Genomic DNA, 11,593 nt, shown 5'->3' with positions numbered 1-11,593 from the left:
CAGCAGAGAGGAATGAAGGAGGGAGAAATGGAGAGGTAGGAGTGGGACACACAGATAGAAGAAGTTGATGGATATACAGGTGGCTTGCATTAATCTTTCAACTATTTTAACCTGTTTCACATTCATAGGCAAGTCGCGCAAAGCAAGAGGTAGACCAGACAGAGGAGCAAAGCACATTCGCACCAACAGCATGAAAACAGCCCTGATGCACTTGAACTGCGTGCCTGGTGCTGTGCTCTGGATCCATGCCTGGGAGTAGGCAGCTCAGGGGTACCTTGAGGCTCATGAGAAACACAATGCCAAGATTCATCCCATAGGATCTGAGGCAGATCCAGGACTCTAACCCAATCCCGAGGCAATTCTCTTCCCTGCTAGGCTTTCTGAGATGCTGGTGTGGAAGACGTCACAGTAAGTGTATTTTCGGCCAAACGCAAGCAAGTGTCCAGATGCTTTCTTTCTGTGCAGCTGCGACTGTGAGTGTCCACAGTTTGTGTAAGTTAAATGGCTGTACAGAGTGTATCCTTGGACCATTTCCACCCCTAGAAGAACGTAAGACAGTAACTTCACAATGATATTTATTTCAGGGCAGGCAGCCTGTGAGTCAATAAGGAAGCCGACTCCAAGCAAAGACTCGGGTGGGATTGTGCACGTTTATTTCTGTATCTCCTTTGATCAATTTCAGGAGCGCTAAGTGGCTCAGCGGAGGGAGCAGCCAAGTGTCTGAGGATTCTGCCCCTGCTTCCTCTGGCTCAGGGTTTCCGGACTTCATTCGAACAGATTTCTACTTTTGTCAAGGAGACGGCTGACCTGCACGAGGGAATTGTCAACTAGTAAAGCCCCTTCTTCAGAAAGTGTGAATCGATGGTGACTGGAAAAACCCAGGATCTGGGGAAGATTTCCTGAAACTGTGCGTGAGCACCTGTAAGCCTGCTCTTTCTCAGCCTCCTTAAGAGTGACGTCTTAGCATCTCTCTCTTCCTAATCCGTTTGCCCAGAGATGGCTACAGAAGGTTTTCTCTGTCTGTCAAATAGTTCTGTATTCATTTAAGAGCCTTGCAACACTGCTACCATCTTTGGTCCATCATTTCTTACATCTGTGTGCATTTAATTAATCCTGTGTACAAATTAATTTGATTGGCTGTATCTCCTCCCATTTTCCTGTTAAGCCTTGGTAAGAAGTGTGTGTGTGTGTGTGTGTGTGTGTGTGTGTGTGTGTGTGTGTGTGTGTGTACATTCGTGCATGCCCACCTGCCTGACTGACACAGTATACAGCTACACATCAGAGGATAGAGAGCTACTTTCAGGAGTCCGTTCTCTTCTATCATCTTGATTCCGGGGATTTAGCACCTTACCCACTGAGCTCTCTCACCAGCCCAGTTTTCTCATTTTGAGACTGGGGTCGATGTCTTTTCCTGGTTTATTTCTCCAGGACAATGTGAGGAGCTAATACATACTTGAAGCCAGCCCACTTTCCTCTGTCTTTTCTTTTGAGATAATTACAGGTTCACATGTAGTTGGGAGAAACAATACAGTTAAATCTTGTACATTTTCCCCCAGGTTCCTATCGTGTTGGTTGTACAATTACGGTGGGGCACTGTAATCTACTCACTGATATTGTTCAGATCCACCAGTTTCATGTGCATTTATTTGCACATGTGTATACATCTAGTTCTCTTTTAATTTCCCCAGGCTGCTATAACAATAAACCACCTAGCTTACTTACAATAATACGAAATTTTCTTTTCTTTTGTGATGGGGACTAGACTTCCAAATATTAAGGTGTTTCTGGGGTTGGGCTTCTTCCAAAGCCTCCAGGGGAGGAGTCTTGTCTGTCTTTTCCAGCTATCACTAATTTTTTGGTGTAGTACCCTATTCTCTGTTGCTAATAACACGTATCATAAACCAGTAAGTAATGAGTGAAATAGGTTATTTGAGCTTAGTTCTGGTTCACGATCATTGAAGAATTAAGAGGAGGGATTAAGGGAGGATAAGGGCCTTGAGAGATAAAGTACTTGAGAGCCATCACCAGGCTTGGCCTTCATGATGATGGAGGAGTCACACCCTGAGGCAGCACGGGGCATCATGTAGTTAGATATGAAGAATATACATATGTATATGTATGTATATATATGTATAAATAATATGTAATTAAAATGGATAGAACCAGGAATCGTCATATTTAGCAAAATAAGCCAGAACTAATAGAAATATTACATATTCTCTGTACTATGCAGAATCATATATATGTACACACACACACACACACACACAGTATTTTTGTTACTACTACAGTTCATAATTGCTACCTTTTCTGTTGCAATAGTAAAATAGCACAACCAAAAGAAACTTAAAAAAGGAAATTTTATTTTAGCTCACGGTTCCAGAGGGACAGACTCTTCATGGAAGGGAAAGAATCAAGAAGCTGGCTGGTCACATTTCATTCACTCACAGGCGGCAGAGAGGGGGCAAGAAGTGGGGAGAAGCTCTAAACCAGCAAAGACTACCCCCAGTAAGAAACTTCTTCCTGCAAGGCAGCATACCCCAAAGGTTCTATAACCTCTTCAAACAGCATCACCAACTGGGGATAAAGTCTTCAAATAGGTGATGTTTACATATACCATGTTTTATCAGTTCATTTGTTAATACACATATAGGCTAGTTCCATAAGTTGGCTATGGTGAATAAAGATAGTGAGACTAGAAGTATGAATATGCTATAGTTACTTGGAAATTGAAAATCACTTTTTTCATTTTCTTCCCTCTCTTGAGAATGTGCTCACATGGGTAGAGAGAATATTGCAACACACTCAGTTGTTTTCAGACTTCATAGCTGACATCTTATGAAAAACTTGAATGTCCTTAGCTCCTAAATATTGGGGATTTGTACTTGAGTATATATATTTGTGGACCCAATTCAGCACATAAGAAATAAGAAATATTAGGCAATTTTATCACACAGATTTGTGTGGTATCTTTTCACTGGACAGAAAGACTAGTTCTATCTCAATAAAGATCATCTCATAGCTATGGATAATGTTTTACATTCTTTTCTTCATTCTTGTGAAGTGTGAGAATAGCATTCCTCTCCTCTATATTTTTCATTGATATCCATGCATCTGTGTCTATGTATGTATCTATTTATGCATCTGTTTATCTATCTATCTATCTATCTATCTATCTATCTACCTGTCATCTATCATTATCAATCATATATCAGTCATCTACAGACCTGTTTATCTATATAATTCATAGATCTTTTCCAATGCAGAAAATTTTATTTAAACATGTCTCTATAACTATGTCATTTGAAGGTTATTATGTAAATGGGATTATACAGATCATTGTATAGCCCAAAGTATTGTACTAACACACACACAGACACACACACACAGACACACACACACAGACACACACAAACACACACACACACACACACACACACACACACACACACACACACAGAGACACACACAGACACACACACACAGACACACACACAGACACACACACACACACACACACACACACACACACACACACACACACACACACACACACACACACACACACACACACACACACACACACACAACACACACACACACACACACACATACACACACACACACACACACACAGACACACACACACACACACACACACATACACACACACAGACACACACACACACACACACACACAACACACACACACACACACACACACACACACACACACACACACACACAGACACACACACACACACACACACACACACACACACACACACACACATACACACACACAGACACACACACATACACTCACACAGAGACACACACACAAACACACACACAGACACGCATACACACAGACACACATACAAACGGCATATATTGAGATGTTCTTGTGGATTTTCTATGCCAAGAAATGTCAAGAGTTTCAGAGTGTGATTTTTTTCTCCCTCAGTTATTTTCTTCTTTTGACTTGTGTTGTATACTGGTCCGTACTTTACTCTTCCGTATCTTCTTGACCAAGGGAAGATTTGAGGTCACAGGAAATGTTTGTTGTCGGATGAGAGAATAGAGATTCTGATTGTACTCTGATCCTTCACTGTACCTTTATTTATTTATTATTTACAATGTGAATGATCATAATTCTTAATGCAATATCATAACATTTCCAATCTATGGAACTCTTCTGTCGACTATGACAGGAGAAAAACCAATAATATACCAGCCACCAAAGGACACAGTATTTGAATTGTATGGAAATGGGAAAAATGTTCTGCCCCTCCCTTAAGTTTTTGAAGCATAGGCATACATGGATACGGAAGACACGTGATTTTGTAACCCACTCACCTGACTTTCAGTTACTATAGTTGGGAGGAAGGCATCATCTGATTTTTTTCTCTTTCTTTTTTAAAAATTAATTAATTAATTTACATCCCAAATGGTGCTCCTACATGGCAGTCTCTCCTTTACTAACTCCCTCCCCAAACCCCTCCTCTTTGCCTCTTGATATCCCCCCACCCTATCAAACCAAGTCTCTGCAGGATCAGGCTCATTGAGAGACATGGACTGCAAAGATTGAATACTGTTACTATAGAAACATTATTCCTGGTGTTATTCACCAGTATGCTTAATCCAACTGCCCACCACGGTGTCTTATGCACCATGCTCGTTTTAGGTCCACTTTCTAAGCATAAGGTATCAAATTACATTTCTAAAGAGGCAGAACTGAAATGGTATTTGGAAGACTCTAAATAAAGCCAAAGGGTGATCACTCATGGAGGCTCGGTATTACCAAGCCATTTTCTTACTAGAGAGTAAGTGGGGTCTATCTCCAAGCTTCTTCATTGTCTGACACTACAGCTACTTTTGTCTTCTGCAAGTGTTGTAGCAATTTAGCAATCTATAGGCTTGACTTCTTTCCATAAACATGCATCCCGTTAGCTGCCTAATTCAAACTCACACACGAATTCTGAGACGTTTGCTTATCACGAGCTATAATTTAAATGTAACCTCTATAGAAAGCCATTCAGCAGTGCCTGTGTGTAAAGTGTAATTTAGTCTGTAGAAGCAATCTTTCCCTCTACCTTCTAATATGTGAGCTTGTTTGCTAAATAATCATTGTAGCATTTTGCTCAAAGCAGTGGTTTTATGTATTTCCCTCTACCACCACTCATAAACATTGCCAAGGTAAATGAGACTTCTTTGGAAACTGCTACTGTCATGTAGTTTCCATTTGAAAATGTCACAATAAAGCTGTACTCTTTGATGCCAAGATGCGTGGAATGTTGGCACATGATAAACACGGCGCCTAAACACATAACATAATGAATGGCCCAACTTTCTTTAAAATGAGAGGCTTTTTGTTGTTGTTATTCTAAAGGGTCTGGATGGGGGACAGAGATGGGAGTAATGTAGAATTTATACAAAGCAACAAAGGTAGGAGTTTAGAGGAAATTATTATTATTTGCAGCTTGAACCAAATGGAAAGGAAGAGAAATTTGGGAGGAAAAAAAATGTACTTCAAATAAGTGAAATGGAGATTACAGTCCCGACTATGCCATTAACATCAAATTACAAGAGGCTCTCCCAGAAGTCAGATGGAGGCACAGAGTAAAAGCAAAGTTTTAAAGGTATAATTTAAGAAGTACAGGGAACATCCAAATAGAAGGAGAGCCATAAAGACAGCAACATAAGGAGAGACATCTATCTATTTATCTATGTATCTATCTATGTATCTATCTATGTATCTATCTATGTATCTATCTATGTATCTATCTATCTATGTATCTATGTATCTATCTATGTATATCTATGTATCTATGTATCTATGTATCTATGTATCTATGTATCTATCTATCTATCTATCTATCTATGTATCTATGTATGTATCTATATATCTATGTATCTATCTATGTATCCATCTATCTATGTATCTATCTATCTATCTATGTATCTATGTATCTATCTATGTATCTATCTATCTATCTACCTATCACTTATCTATGTATCTATGTATCTATATACCTATGTATCTATTGATGTATGCATGTGCCTATCTCCCTATGTATGTATGTATATATGTATGTATGTATCTATCTACCTACATATCACTTATCTATGTATCTGTTGATGTGTATATGTATCTATCTTCCTACCTATAGAGATGTTATACATACACAATTATATATATAATTACTGTGTATTCATTGTACATGTATACATAAGGAGTACACAGGGACATTTCATACAAGTATATAACTTAGCTTCATTATCTTTCTGTCACATGATACTTTGCTCATTTTTGCCCGTTCCGGTCCCCACAGTCCCCATTATTCCTTTTGATGCATTTGCATCTTCTCTCAGGTCACATACACTCATACATGGTTCTATGTATCTGTATAATATCCAGGCACCAGAAATAAAGAAAAATGTGATATTTATCTTTCTGAAACTGATTTAGTGTGCTTAATATGATTGTTTCCTGTTATGTCCATTTTCCTGTAAATAATATAACTTCATTTCTCTTAGGCCTGAAAAAGTTCACTGTGTAAATATAGCACAGCCTTCTTTACCCTTTCTCTGTTGAACATCTAGGTTGCTCCTAGAACGTCCATCTTGCGAAAAGTGCTTCAGTAAACACTGACGTACAACTATCCCTCTGGTATTTTGACTTGGGGGTCCTTTGAGTAAGTACCCAGGAGTGATGTGACTGGACCACATGCATCATCATTATTTAGTTCCTTGAGGAACTTCTATGATGATTTCCATAGAAATCTTTCCAACCACACCATATGTGAGGGAGGGGTTTTGTCATGGTGTTTTGTTGAAGCAATAGAAACCCCAAATAAGACAAGTTGTCATCAGTTTTCTGGAGGATTGCTGTGACAGACATGACCACATATTTGGGGAGGATTGTGTAAGGACTGTGAAACTCTAGGCTAGAAAGGCCATTGAGGGGTGAGAGCTCACTCCTAACATCAGCTTAGGATGTTCTTTAGGATGATAAAAATGTTTGGAGAAATGCAGAAGGTAGAGGCCTGGGTTGTGAAGTTACAGAGACAAATTTAAAGACTCTATCAGGGGGCTGTTTGCTATTTTGAATTAAGATTCTGTTTTTCTGGTCAGCTGGAGCTGAAGAGTCAGTCGTGATTAACAAGACACACGCACCACTGAAGTGAAATCATTGTGTTAGTGGGACAATTGTTGCTACTTAGCTGGAGCTGAGAAATTGGTGGTGATTAAGAAGATACCAGGATCACTGAGGTGAAATCTTCTGGACCATGTTTCCTGAGAGTCATACTTAAGCACTATTTCAGAACTGGCTAAGGTTGTACCTTCTGCTGGCAGCCAAATTTGGTAGTGTCTAAGTCTCCCAGGTGGTACTGGTTTGGAAAGCGTGACAGCGTCATGGAGAACAGCTGAGGTTTGGCCCTGTGAGATGCCATTGGTGATGGTGCAGCTTTAGCAGCCGAAGGCCTGGGATTGAAGCGATCACGGCAAAGAAGTTGAGGCTTGGCACCATGGAGATAGCTTATTGGAGGCTACTGGTGAAATTGCAGCCCAGTTGTAAGCAGAAGACTCCAGCATTTCGAAGATGCTCAATAGGAAGATTTGGCAACTAAGAAAAGCAAAATAGATTGAGTTGAGCTGGCCTGGCTTGGACTACAAACTGTGTGTGATGCAGAAAACAGAGGAAAAAGTGAGGCAAACCCTTTGGAGCAGTCCAGAACATCATGAGTTAATTCACCTATTGGACCCTGAATTATTTACACTTTTGTACTTTGATTTTGCTTTTATTTGAATGTGACTATGCCCCAGTTCTTCCCTCTTGAAGTAAAAAAGGATTTATTTTTGATTTTACTGGAGCCCTCCATTGAGAGACTTTGAATTTGAAAATACTTTGGACTTTAAAAGAGATTGGCTCTTTTAAAGGGACCAAAGTTTTAATGTGTTCGAATTTATAGACTGTGGGACTTTAAAAAGAAAGTTATTTATGATTTTAATGTGAGGTCCTGGGGACAAATCAAGAAAAAGTTGTGGCTTAATAGTGATGTGCTTGTGTATCAAATAGACAAGAGGTCAATATTGCTGGGTAGCGTTAATATCAACTTAACACAGGCTAGCGTTATCTGATAGTGGGGAACCTCAGTTGAGAAAAATGCCTCGGTAAGAACCAGCTGTAAGGCATTTTCTTAATTAGTGATTGATGGGGGAGGGCCCCGCCCATTGTGGGTGGTGCCATCCCTGGGCTGATGGTCCTGATTCGCTAAGAAAACAGGCTGCACAATCCATCGGGGAGCAAGTGATTAAGAAGCCCCTCTCCGTGCCCTCTGCTTCAGAGGCTCCTGCTTTCAGGCTCTCGCCCCTTGTTCCTGTCCTGACTTCCTTCAGTGATGAACAGCAATGTATAAGTGTAAGCCAAAGGAACCCTTGCCTCCCCAACTTACTCTTTTGCTCATGGCATTTCCTTAGAACAATAGATTTTTTTAATATACACGATACAGACATTCTTCTTAAATATATATATTTTAACGCTGTACTATAACTTGAAATCAGGTATTATAATATCCTCAACATTACTGTTTTTGCTCAAGATTGCTTTGACTATCTACAATCTTTTATATTTTCGTACGACTTTTAAGATTTTTTTCCATTTCCTTTAAGAAAGGCATTTGGATTTTAAAAATTGCATTGAATCAGTAAAACAAAGAGTTGATTATTTGTAAATAAAAATAGTTCTGACAAAGTCTTAGCGAAATTACTCAACATAAACAGAAAGAAGACCCAAAATTAATGAAATTAGAAACGAAAAGGTAGTCATTACAACAGATACCAATGACATTCAGAAAACCTTTCCACTGTATCTTAGAGACTTCTGTTCTATTGGAAACGGTAAAACAAGTGGATGAATTCTATGCATATATGACCTACTGAAGTTAAAATAAGATACTTTTGCCAGAATGTCTGCTCACATAATATTATTTCGCTAATCCACAAGCACAGGTGTTTCAATCTTCTGTTTTCCGCCTCTGTTTTTTCCTTTGTTGTTTTAAGGCTTGTATCCTAGATACCATTCCTTCCTTGGTTAGCTTTATTTTTAAACAGTATTGTTTACTGGATATTTTCCTTCTGATTTCTCTCCCAGCATGTTTGTAAATAGAAAAACTAATGATTTTTGCATGTTTATTTAATATCTTGCCTCTTTGCTAAAAGTGCCTCTTGTATCCAAGAGTAGTTTAATGATTTCTGAATTTCATTTGTACTTGTTGTAATGTCTCCTCATCCTTTTCTAACTTTGGTAATTAAGGTCCCCTTTAGTCAGTTTTCCTCATTGATTCATTGACTTTTTGTTGTTGTTGTTGTTGTTTGCTTGTTTATTTGTTTTTACCTAAAAATTAATGTTAATTTTTTCGTCTTTTATTTGAAGTTTGTTTTTTTCTTGTTTTACCAAGGTACCAGTAAATTATTTGAGATTTCTGGCTTTTAGCGTAGGCCCTTGTAGCTATATATTTCTCTTTCAAAACTACTTTTATTGTATTTCATAAGTTTTGATATACTATTTTTCATTTTCATTAGCATCTAGAAATTTTTAATATCTTTCTTGATTTCTTCAATCACTCACTCAATACATTATTTGTCTCCACGAGCTCATTATTTTCTATGGTTTCTTTTGATGTTGACTCCCAATTTTTCTTTATTCATAAAGAACATATGAAATTACTTCACTTCTTTATGTTTGTTAAAAGTTATTTATTGAAGGACACCTTTTTCTAAGCATACTTTTGATATTATTTCCATGCTTCATCTACTATGACACGAGGAATATCAATACTTATTGGTATAGGGTGTGTGAGTAGCTTAGTAAATGGCTTATGGGATATGTTAAATTTGAATGGTATCTACATTGATGAGGGTTGTCATGTTTGGCCTTGATGATAATGGACTGAACCTCTGAACCTATAAGCCAGCCCCCATTAAGTCCTTTATAAGACTTGCCTTGGTTGTGGCAGTAAAACCCCAACTAAGACACTTACTTTCTTGCCTTTCAAGACATAATTATTGCCTTCTGTATGATAGGCAATAAACATGATAGGAGTTTAATATACTGTTGTATTCTCATCCTTTGGTAGCTTACTGAAGGCCAGGTATTGTATTGGGTATCTATAAAGCTAGCATATTAGAGAAAACAGAAGAGGATCCTAAGTACAAGGCTAAGCTGGGCTTTATGGTGAGACTCTCTCTCAAAACAAATACCTCAGACCAGGAAAAAAAAAAACCTATTTTGTGTGACTACCGTGTGCCAATATTTAGCTACTTCTGTTTCCTGATGTGAGACACTCAATATTTTGTAGCTTCTTAATAGTAAGTTTCAAGGAAGGTGGCAGCTTATTTTCCCCTCTGAAATGTTTCATGTCTAATGTATCTCAGCATATTAAGGAACTACCTTTATTCGTGTAATTTGTCATCATCTAAGGGAGTACAAAAAATTAATCTTTTCCTATTAGAGTTGCTTTTTTTTTTTTAGTTTGATTACTCACTTAGACAAGTTATTCATCATCGTGAGCTATTATTGCTCCCAGAGAAAACAATCCCTACTCTGTGGAGCTTTCAACCATTGAGGGATTCTGAAAGAATGATTCTGCTCTACAACCAATTTTAAAGCAAGTATCAAAAATATTTCAAACAGTGACAACAGTTACCAAATATACATTGATAAATTGCTTTAGAGGGAAAAATGCTCATTTAGATACTTATGAAGATTCTTGTTCATGTTGGAGAATGTGTCTTAATTACACCATGTTTCCCTTCCCTATCCTCCTTCCAGATCCACCCATATACCCCTTCTGTTTTCTTTTAAAGTCTATGAGTTTTTTATTCATCAGTTATTACTAAATGCGTATATGTATATACATTTATATTCCTAAGTATAGCTTATTTAGTTCATGTAATTTTGCTTGTATACATATTTTCAGGGCTAGCTATTTGGCACTATAGAAACTACCGATGTGTTCTTCCTTGGCGAAGATTGCCTGTTTAGCTCGCAACTGTACTCAGCTGCCTGTAGTTCTTTATGAGAGGTTGAAATCTCCTGGGCTTTCCCTCATCCAGTCTGACTGGTTCGTTGATGTCATTCTTGTTCAGATCACATCTGGACAGTCATGTGGTGAGACTTTATGGATGTAGCTTCTGATGTTACTAAGTGATGCAATCTCAAAGCAAACTCTCTGATCCTTTGACTCTTGGCAATCCTTTCGGTCCCTCTTTGTCCATGCTCCAGTACCACGCATGGTTCTCCCTCTTGTTGAACAGGTCTTAAATCCCATAGAGTTCTGTTTGTTGCCATCAAGGCATGCAATCCTGTACTGCTAGGGCTATTGTGCCATGCTGGCTGCTGATAGGGATCATAGGTGACTGTTGTTTTCTTGAGTCATTCATCCTGCAGGAAAGCTCCTTAAGTAGGGAAGTAAACAACCTAAAATAGCTTCAGGAGGTCCATGAAACTGACCAGGTTACTAGGCCTCTTCCTGCCATTGCTTGCAGTAAAAATTGAGAGGAAAGCTGAGCTCCAAAGAAAACTCTT

The sequence above is a fragment of the Rattus rattus genome, chromosome 13, assembly GCF_011064425.1.
Source record: "Rattus rattus isolate New Zealand chromosome 13, Rrattus_CSIRO_v1, whole genome shotgun sequence".
In the NCBI taxonomy this organism is placed as follows: Eukaryota; Metazoa; Chordata; class Mammalia; order Rodentia; family Muridae; genus Rattus; species Rattus rattus.
This window is presented reverse-complemented; position numbering follows the sequence as displayed.